We start from the raw sequence: 10,629 nt of genomic DNA on the forward strand, positions 1-10,629 counted from the left end.
TTAGAATAAATTGGCTTTAAATCCCGTTTATTTTTGATCCCTACTTTCTCTTAATAGCTCACGACTCCGTTCAGCATCTGAGATTTCTGCAGAAAGTGGTGCTGTGGGGGAGGTTTCTTCATTTATCAGCCTGGTTTACACTCTTTTGCTTCACTTCGAAGGCATAAAGATTGATGGAATAACTACTGTATGGCAGTGCCCAGTTGTAGAAGTGCACGCTCTGTTATGTTTTGGTGTGGTTTTGTTTTCACACACTGGCTATTTTTTTATTGAAGTAACTCTTTTTTTCCCTAATACCTCCAACCACAAAGTAGTTCCATCTCAGCAGATGTCTTAAGCATAGTTCAGCTGCATCAGCATATATTCCAGCAATAGTATTGCTCCCCTGTGACTCTCAACAGGGATTTTATTTTATTTTATTTTTTCTTATTTAAGTGCTGGCAACATGGTTTATTTATAACAAGGAACATACTTCAAGAGCATTTTCTATATCCATATCTATTTCTTCAATCTTTATCTCAGTGCACAGAACTTTGTGTTCACATTTAGATTTTTATTTCCCACCGCCCCGCCCCCCCGCCCCCCCGCCCTGTACTTTCTACTCTTCAGACAGCAGCATGGCTAAGAAACATTTGGTGAAAATGCTGTTTGACCAGTATTATAGTCTAGAGCAGACTCAGCGGCACTATGCAAACATTTTCTTTACAGCATTAGTTCTTTTACCTACCAGATATATCAAACTAGAAGTTCGTAACACTGCTTTTTTCCTTCATATGTGTTTCAATCTTTCTGACATCTGGAAAAAGTGGTTTTTGACTTGGTCTTTCCTGCATAACTTCTGTTTAAACTGGATTTACAAAAAAGATACAATGTTTGCCTAAGGTTTGGGTGATTAAGACCATTTCTCCTTTCGCCTGGCAGCAATACAACTCTTTGATAGAGGGAGCCCCAAAAGAACTACTCTGGGAATTGTCACTTTTTTTATGATGTATGAGCTTCTTTTTCTTTTAAATTTTACCACAAGAAAAGAAGGAGCAGTCTTACATCTGCACAGATCTCCTCAGCCCCACCAAAGATCGAGGCTCAGAGCTGCTTAACCATTAAAATCAAAGGCCAAAATCCTGCGGGGTCCTCCCAGACAAAACTCTCATCTCCTTCAGTAGGTGTTTTACTTGATTAAACATGGATGGCCAAACTCTTAACAGATGAATAAACAGGCTTTGTTGATGAATGGTCCCCCAGTCCATGGACTGGGGATGAGACTACATCCTTCCTCTGCAAGTGGGACCAAAGCAATGCATATGCTGGAGTGCAGTAACAGCTGGCACCTTTGTGTCTCCTTTTAAACAGAATTTTGTTTAAGTCAGTGATTCTCACACTTGCAGACCCACTGTCTGGACCTTGTCCTCATTTCCTCCAGATGCCACTCCTTAGCAGAACCAGGACAAGGGCAAATCATTTCTATGCTCCTGTCAGACTGACTAGTCTTTACTATAAATCCAGATCCAGAAGAACCATTTACATGATCAGTCAGGGAACTAAGGTAGGACCTTATGCTGGAAGTTTCCACTGGCATAAAATGATTAGAGCGGAAGACTTTCATCTCCTGCACCTTAACCATAGACAAAGGGGAAGATGATTGAAATAATTAAATTTGTCTGTAGAGTAAGCTGTCTTGAAAGTGTAATCTGGTGGAATTTTTTCTACTGATGGCTGGTGAATGGTAGCTCCATATTTCTAGTGCCTTTGGCTACAGGAAAGTGATTGCCCATAGTGCTAAACTGTTACAGATTCCTTAGCATGGGTTTCATTTAGCTGGTGTATTCAGAGATAGCACAGGGAAGAGAGAGTCCAAATGATCAGGTTGGCGGTGGCCATCCCATTTTGCAAACTAAGTGAAATTAGAAGTATAGGTGTTATTTACTAGTACAGACTTCAGTGCTCCTTGTTATTTCTGTTATGGATGTAGGAAAACATGAAAGAAGTTATGAATGTCCCAGGTATCTACTTTAAAGTCTTTATTGCTATTCATTGCTTGAAGGAATACTAATTTACTGTATTCATGTGAAGATGGGATTCTTTTAAAATCCTGAATAATGCTTTTGTCTTCCCACTCAGCACTAGATCCTGTCATGATTAATAAACCCATTTAATGAACATTTTCCATTTCTCTTTTCCAGCTGCCCTACCTTGCCCTGACCTCAAATTAGTTAAATGAAATGATGACCTTCCTGAATGTGCCTTGTCTTTCCATGCTGTAATCCCAGACTCTGTTTTGTCCAACTTAAAACATTGTTGTAAGGATTAATTCACTTCCAGCTCTGCTTTCACACCACCCCATGGCAGCCCTTCTTTACAACCCCTGTCATTCATGACTTGTCTTGTATTATCACAGGAGCATCACTGCAGATGGTACAAATGAAGAGAAGAAAGAAATTCTCCTTCCCATTGTCCATAATCACAAAACAAGGTCTGACCTTTCAGCTGCCAAAATCTTCAGAGCAGGGCTGTTAAGCCCTGGTAGTGTTACTTGTGCAATGGAGAAACAATCAAACCTCTTTCCTTCATGCAGATTTCTAAAATATCTCGAACTGATTTGTTTATAAATAATACTGAAACCTGCATTAGTTTACCCACCTTTTGTAACCTCCTTATGGTCGCAGGGAAGATTTGTTGGGGGAAGGGTGGAGTTAGATGACCTCTTATCTCGTGATGTGGATCATGAAGGTATCTATAGAAAGGACAGAGATTGCAGCTCTTGTGTTCCTCACTGTTTCCTTACTGAGGAACCTATTCCTATTCTAACTCCCAGCACTGTGCTCAGAATCTCAGGGCTGTCTGCTTTGCTTGGGCTATTGGCATGTGCTTTCTGCCCTTACACTGTTGTGACTCTTGTGGGAAGTATCACATGTGCCTCCGAGCCTTTCCAGCCTGGTGTGGTAATTGCAAGGACAGATGACTAGTGAGAAACCTGGGAGCTGACGTCACTGTAGGTAGAGTTGCCTTGGGAGGCACTGTAAACCCTGGCCAGAGATTTAAGTGCCTCCTAGGGAGTAACACTGGGATTTCTGCAGCCTGGCAGGTTATGTGTTGCTCCAGGTGGGTGACGAGGGCTCCTGGTTGCCTCAGCCACAGATCTACCCTTCAGGTGAGTTGGTGCAGTGGTGCAGATGGAGCCATTTAGGATGTCAAGATCATGGTGTTTACTCTATTTGAGTGAAGCTCTGAGACTCTTAGCAAAGGTGACAACTGAGCTGGAGATGTCAGCAGACTATTAGCACAAAAAAAAAAAAAAAGGAGTCCTCTGGTTTCAAATTCTCTTTTAAAATTGTCTATTTCCAGAATGTTCAAGGTGCCTTTTCTGAATAGATGCACTGTTGTTTCAGAACCCCATGATTATATAGGCCCCATACCCAAAGGCATGTTCGTGGTAAACTATGTGCAGAAAGCCTCCTCTGACTCTTTGAAACTCTCTCTGGAGTCTCAGAGTCTCCATTCCAGTCTCATTCCTCTTTGGCACTCTGTGCTTCATACAGTATGGAGCCTTTTGAACTCTGGGGGAGATCAGCACCTCCAGCTTCTCTGAGGAGTCCACCAGACAAACAATCCGCTTTCCTTGTTCTTCTGAAAACAGGGGGACAAGTCTGCATTGTTAGTATTACACCAAGTGCTGGTAGAATTGCTGCCTACCTGCATGCCTCGAACATGTGGATTATGCCTAAACTGAGGTGACTATGATGTTTTACCATGATGAAAGTGACAATCTTATTTGCCATTTCTAAACTTACTCAGCAGCTTGCCATTAAATATATGTGTTTCACTCTTGTTGGGTCCTTTTCTCCCTTTATCCTATTTCCCCTTCACTTTGGGAAATGATCAGCTCTGACAGATGCCAGTTTAACTCCTTCAAATTAAAAGGAATCACATTTATTTTCTTTTTTCCTTTGCTGGGCTCTCCCATCTTTCACTTAGAAATTTATCAGATAATGTTTTCCATAAAATAATATAAACACAGTATAATTCCAGAAACAGGACTTTCTCCAATTTTTAAACCAATTTGTGCTCTTAACATGTCCAAATGTGGATGTAGTTGTAGGGGAAATTTAACGCAGTGGCATATTACACCACAGTAACAAAGAATTTTAGCAGGTTGTATAAAACTGTATTTGCATTATTTTCTCTAGAGCCCTTGCAAAGATGTGGCATTCATTTAAAAAAAATACATTTAGCAACAAAATCCAGACCAATTAAACAAAGTTCAGCAGTATCTGTCTAGGATCACAAATGAAAGTTGTTTTTAGTTTGTTTAACTGAGAAAGCTTTAAAGCACAATAGCTGTTTTCAGGAAAAGACAATTAAAAGTTGCAAAGAAAAATTACTGACATGATAATTAAAGCAAAACATCCCTAAATAACAATACTGAACTTTCTTTCTGCTGACAAAACATAGTTTTGAAGGTCATGCAAAAGAAGTTATTTCACCTGAAGACCTTATAGCTAAAACCCCCATATGCTGCTCTCATGCTGAGCTTCCTGGGAGACAAGCTGTCCTAGAGAATCTTCTGTCAGTTGCTCAGTTGGTGCCAGCAAGCTAAAAATGCAGCAATGGTGAAGGGTGAGCACTAGTGTCCTGTGTCATCTGACTGGGTGAGGTTTATTGATAAGTGCTAGTGCTGTGGTTGAGGACAAAGTTTCTGGTAAATGTGAGAAAACCACATGGTGCTGGATCTATACTAAGGGTTTTGGCACCTTGGTAGGTTTTAGGTGAATAAAATCTGAGGTTCTTCAAACTCACTATCTGAGACGGCTTCATCTGGCCATCTCCTTTTTGGTCCCAGAAATGCTGACAGAACCACATAGTCTTTGGGCTGCACTGTGTTTCTAACTCTGAAATAAGTATTTCTCATGATTGCTTGGGGGTTGTAATGGCAGAGCCATGCTCCATGCCCAGTGAATATGAGACAAGAACATGCTCACCACCAAAAAAACCCACCAACTCCAAACCTCAATGCCTTTATATATTAGACTGTGAATTAGGACTAAGGAGCAGAAAAGCTGGCTACACATCCCTCATCCTCCTAAGGGCATTCAAAACCATATTTAATACTGAACTGAGGAGTGCCTTGAATCACACCCTTGAAAATATGGGAGGGCTCTTCCAACCCTTTCTATTGAAGTGGTGTTACGGTATTGCGAATAATGGGGAATTCATATGGTTGGGATGAAAACCAAGAAGGAAGATGACTCAGGCTGCATGGGGTCAGAGAGTTCAGATGGTGAGATGCACCCCAGGGCTGGTCTGCGCTCCAAGTACTGCTCATAAGTTTTTGTTGAAATAAACCTTGGATTAAAAAAGAAATAGTCATGAGAGCCTGTCTGCTAGGTTACAAAGTCGTATGTTCTTCTGTTCTGGATGAAGTTTTCACTGAATTTGTTGTGGACGTGCTGATGGGGGAAAATATGTCTTGGAGATTAATTTCATGGCAGGAAGAGAGGGGAAATGTAGGTGGACTTGAGATCGAGGTGAGAATGGATCTTGGTCTTCTATTTCCCAGGTGAATGTGAAGTCACTAGAATATTTTTTTAAAACTATTTTCATGACAAAATACTGAGATTATTTAAAGAGTGAACCTAGGCACACTTTCCCAAGTAACTTTTACAGATCCCATGGACCACACTCCAAGCACTGGGTAGCTGGAGAGACATCCTGCATCTGGAGCCAAAGTTTCAGAGTGGCGCAGGAGTCCAGGCACATTGATGTGGCTAGTGGTTCCTCTTGGTCACTGTGGAGGACAAGGCTTGAGGTTTTCAGGTGTACTTTTAGATGATTTTTCTGAAGCTGCAGCTCTGCCCTAGTTGAGCCAGTCTGGGTCTTGGATTCTGTCTGGTGACTGAGATCCCTGCAGACCCATCTTTGATTCATCCTGGACTTCAATGAGTACATTTGAGCTGTTGCGTGAATCCCGCTGCTGAAAGCAATGTGCTATACCATCTACTTTTCTTAAACAGCCAAGTGTCCAGCATTGTCACTGCTTGATAACTAATGCATACATTTTTGACTTTACACAATGCAGCACCATACATTTGGCTTGATAATTTGAAAAGGGTCTGCCCTTTGTCTCTCTTTATCAGTATTATCTGACATTGAGTTATGAGCTGCTAATGACCCAGAGATAATGAAAGTCATGTCTCAGAGACCTCACAGTCTGAAACACTGATGCAAGAAGACAGGAGAAACACTCAATAAATCCAGTGGGAAGAAAAATCTGTGGCTTTGAGAATAATATATATTTTAATTACTGTTTATTTGGCACTCTGGTAGGGAATATGGAAGAAAAAAGCTTTTAGGAGAGTTTTCAATGGGCTGATGGCAGTGGTTTTATTTTCTTCAGCTAAATTCCTCTTCCCCCTTTAGTTTTTCTTCTCAGAGTACTGACATTTTGATAAGTGTTGATGGAAAACACTGTCTTTTACGCTTAATGTGGGTGTGAGTAGAGGGGAGAGTATATCGAAAGTGCTGCATGCAAGTGCCAGAATTGCCTGTGGTTCCCACACTTGAAGGAGCAGAAAAACAAACCCACAGGAGGCCCAGTAGTGTCAGAGGGTGCAAAGTAGAGGGAAGGTGGGCTGTAGCCAAAACTTCTCTCTCTTTCCCTGTTATGACTAATTTGGAGAGCCTACCATGGCCATGTAAGTTAGGAGCCCAGTGCTCTGGGATTGCCTTCTGAAGGTGTCTTTACAATAAAGTCTTGCAAACTTTGCTTAGATCAAGCCTGCTGGTGACTGTCAGACACTCATTCTTCTCAGCTAAAAGAAAATAATGATTTCTGTCTAAACTATTCACGATTTATGCTGGTATGATCCCGACAAGAATCTAGTGCAAGTATCCTGCAGATATGCCAAGAAAGGAGTTCTATGTGAACACATTCGTTATGCATATTACCCCAGAGAGGCAAGCCACTATCTCCTCTTGCCACTTCAAGGAAGTAGAGAGGCTCTGTTAAGAGAAAAGCAAAATCCTCAAGATGCCTCAAGGAAGACTAATTGAGGTTTTGTTGATTTGTACAGACAGCAATGAAGAGGGAAATCTCACACTTGATTTTAAGTTTATACAGCACCCTTTTCTCAAGCATGCTGTTGTATGTGAGTCTGAAATCTTCAGCTAAAACACTGCAGCCCAGCAATGAGGCTCCATGATCTTCACAATATGCCTTTGTTTTTGTTTTTATAAGTCAAGAATATGCAGCTGATGAAAGACTGTCATAGATTCCCTGCAGAGCACTCCCAGTCTGAATCTCTCTCTCATGCCACCAAAATGAATCAGTCTGCAGACAGCAGTTTTTTAGCAAAGATGCTTTATTACCAGGGCTGTAGCACCCACTGGAATGAGGGAACTCATTACTTTTAGAAAATTATTCTGATGTTTGAAGTTCTTTTACTGCTCTAAGCTGGAGGAACTGCAAAGCTCCACATTTCTTTTCTAATGAGAATGAATGTACTGAGTCTCTTCAATTAGACAGAGGTGGAAATGTATTAATTACCAGAGGACAACACTCCATCTTCAAGTAAACAGTACAGATGGACTAGCCTGAGCTACCTGTGTTAATAAAGCATCCTGGCATGTTGACTAACAGCCTTAGTACCTGCTGGGTTGAAAAGAATGTGTGGGTATTTCCAAACCTTCACTATCATGAAGTACCATGAACAGGAGCAAATGCTGTACACCTTTGGAATGCTTATTTTCTAATTATACACAGCGCTTCTATAGAATTTTACTGATTTACACATGAAAAATAACTGGTTGCTACATTTTCCTCTCTGCTGCCGCACCATGCACATTTTAGCAGCTGCTGTCTAGAGGACGGAGGTAGTAGACTATGTTTAAAACATAGTTATTTCCATTTTTGAGTGGCTTAACTTTAAAGTATTTTTTTTGCTGAGTCTAGGAATTCGTGAGAAGTGTGGTTGCTAAAAATCATGCTGAAACTGAAGGAAAGGAGGTGGTAATCACAACAGACTGATTATTAAGAGGGATTGTGAATTAATTTATTCAGCTAGGGTTCCTTTCTGCTGTTGTCTTTATCAGCTATTGTCATTCCCTCATCTGTTACAAATGCCTAAATAAATTAAATGGAGAAAAACATCAGACGTCAAAAATATTGACTAGAATTCAAGTGGTTGGGAACAGTTGTAGTGCCTATGGCTTGAACAGGGAATGAGCAATTGTTCACGACAGCAGCAAAAGTCTGAGCAGAGAATAGCCTTACTGGAGTTGAAGGGTAATTACTGACATTGCAAAAACATCAGAACTTTATTGTTAACAGAAGATCATGTGTTTGTGTGCTGACTGTACATTTTTTTCTTCCCCAAACCACTGCATGAGGCTTCAAAGAGACCCCTCTTCAAAGAGACCTAGGTATTCCCTAGCCCTGATAATTTTTATTTTTAGATTTGACAAGTGAAGAGTAGCTTAAGAGAGTCTCATTCTGTTAGCCAAGGTGATTTAGTTAGCGGAGGAGGGTAATACTATCTATCTCTGCAATCCTCAGTTTTTTTAAGCTGTTCAACGAAAATTACACATGAGAAAGTGTTCGAAATTGCATGAGCAAATTTCTACTTTCTACTAAAGCAGCATTTTTTTTTGTGATTGCCTGCTATCAACAATAGTCCTTAGACTAAGGAGATAATGTTATCTAGTCACATTGTGAGTTTTATGTCAGCCCTTTTCCTCACAGTGAATATTTCAGTTCATTAGCTGATATCACAAAGCTATGATAGAGGATTAAGTCTCCAACATACAAGGTTTCTGCAAAAGATCTGTGAGATGTATGGTGAAAGAGCATAAAGATCCACATTTATGTGACTTCCCCTATGCTCTGTCTTCTGCTTCCAAAAGAGATATGAGGTAGAACTTTTCACAGGGTAGCAGCAGCATCATGAAGGGCTGAGCTGTGGAAAAGTGTTTGACTACTGACCGACTGGCTGAGTAACTAACTTATGTGTCCTGGCCAGTCAAACCATGTTCATGCATCCCTGGTACCTGTTGCCTTGATGTCTCTTGGCCCACTAGCAAGCTAGACAAAGTTGCTGAAGGATATGAGCAGGAGAAAGAGAGTACAAAGAGTGTAAGTATGTTGTGGTAGAGGACCGAGGAGTCCTGCAGGGAGCAGAGATGAGAGATCTAAGGTTACTGTGGGGAGCTACAAGGTTGGTGCTATGAGGATGAGTTCTTTGCTGTGATTTGTTTGGAGGTTCAGTCAACCATGAAGCATAAATCCAGTGAAAATCAGAATTAGGGATGAAGCTCATGGAGTTACTTGTTGATAGTATGTTGCATTCCTCTACTTACTTCCTTTTGCCATATCAGAAAATTGTTCTTTTCAGACCTAGTTATATGAAAGGTCATCTTCTTGACCTAAAAATGTTTAAGTAATAACTTTAATTGATGGATTGATCTGTATCTTAATTTAATGACAGTGGCACTTGAAAAATGTGGTGGTGATGTATGGATGAGAAAAACAAAGCTTAGATCTTGTTCTTGTGCCAGAAGCATGTTAATCAGGCTCTGATGTATTCTGTTTTGTTTTGTTCAAGTATGTTGCATAGGACCCATTAACACTGCACTCACAGCATCTGACTTCTGCAGCCATACTGAACAGTTCATTGACCTAACTCTGATCTAACAGTAGGATAAATCAGCAGTGATTTTATTCAAATCGACGGAGATGGAGCAATATATTTAACGTGGAGATGTCAAAATCAGGTCCCTAGGACTTGACCTGACTTCAGTGTGCTCATGCAGCAAATGGAAGAAGTGCTAACTGTAAAACAATAGGCTCTTTGTTTTTTATTTACTTACAGTTTTTACAGCTGGCTCTGAAGAGTTGCAGTCTTGTGGGAAGCACTCTAGACTTCAGGCCTCAATTTATCCCCAGGCCAGAAGCAAGGTTGGTAGCTGAAATGTGAGCTTCTCTAGAGCTCTGTAAATGATCTCCCCTTGATCGCAGAAGATCATCCTCTTATGGCAAAGAGGCAGCTTGAATATCGTCTGGTTTTCTGAGCTGACTTTAGGACTTAGCACCAGTGGACATCCTGTTGAAAAAGCAGATAAGCTCTTTTTATACCCTAAGCTTAATACTTTCCGAAACATGTCAGGTATGGAAACACATTCTGGCAGCACCTCAGCCATTCCCTTCTGGTGGTTCTGCTCAGCTGCAAAACTTTTCAGCCCTGGGCTTTCTAGGTTGCAGCTCTGGGTATTTGTGATGAAGATCATCCATTAGGTGTTGCCACTCACCTCAGTTTCTGATGGTTCCTATTTATATTGAATGTCTTTTATTTTCAATTAGTTAGATATTACTCTTCTGACTGCAGCCTAATTGTTTAACAATTTTCTCCTTTTCTGAAGGATACCACTGGCTGGAAACATCCGTTTTCTACAAAGAGACAAGCATGACTCTCACCTTTTACCGCAACTAACAATGTCTATATGTCAGATATGAGTCAGAAGTAATTTCTCTGTCTCTGCATAGTATTAGTATCTGACTCAGCAAAGAGCCCTCCATTGCTGTGCAGAGGTTCTCAGCACTGCCATCCTGTTACACTGACAGCCTAACTCACATGACGTCAG

This window comes from Phaenicophaeus curvirostris, chromosome 1, assembly GCF_032191515.1.
Source record: "Phaenicophaeus curvirostris isolate KB17595 chromosome 1, BPBGC_Pcur_1.0, whole genome shotgun sequence".
NCBI classification, from domain to species: Eukaryota; Metazoa; Chordata; class Aves; order Cuculiformes; family Cuculidae; genus Phaenicophaeus; species Phaenicophaeus curvirostris.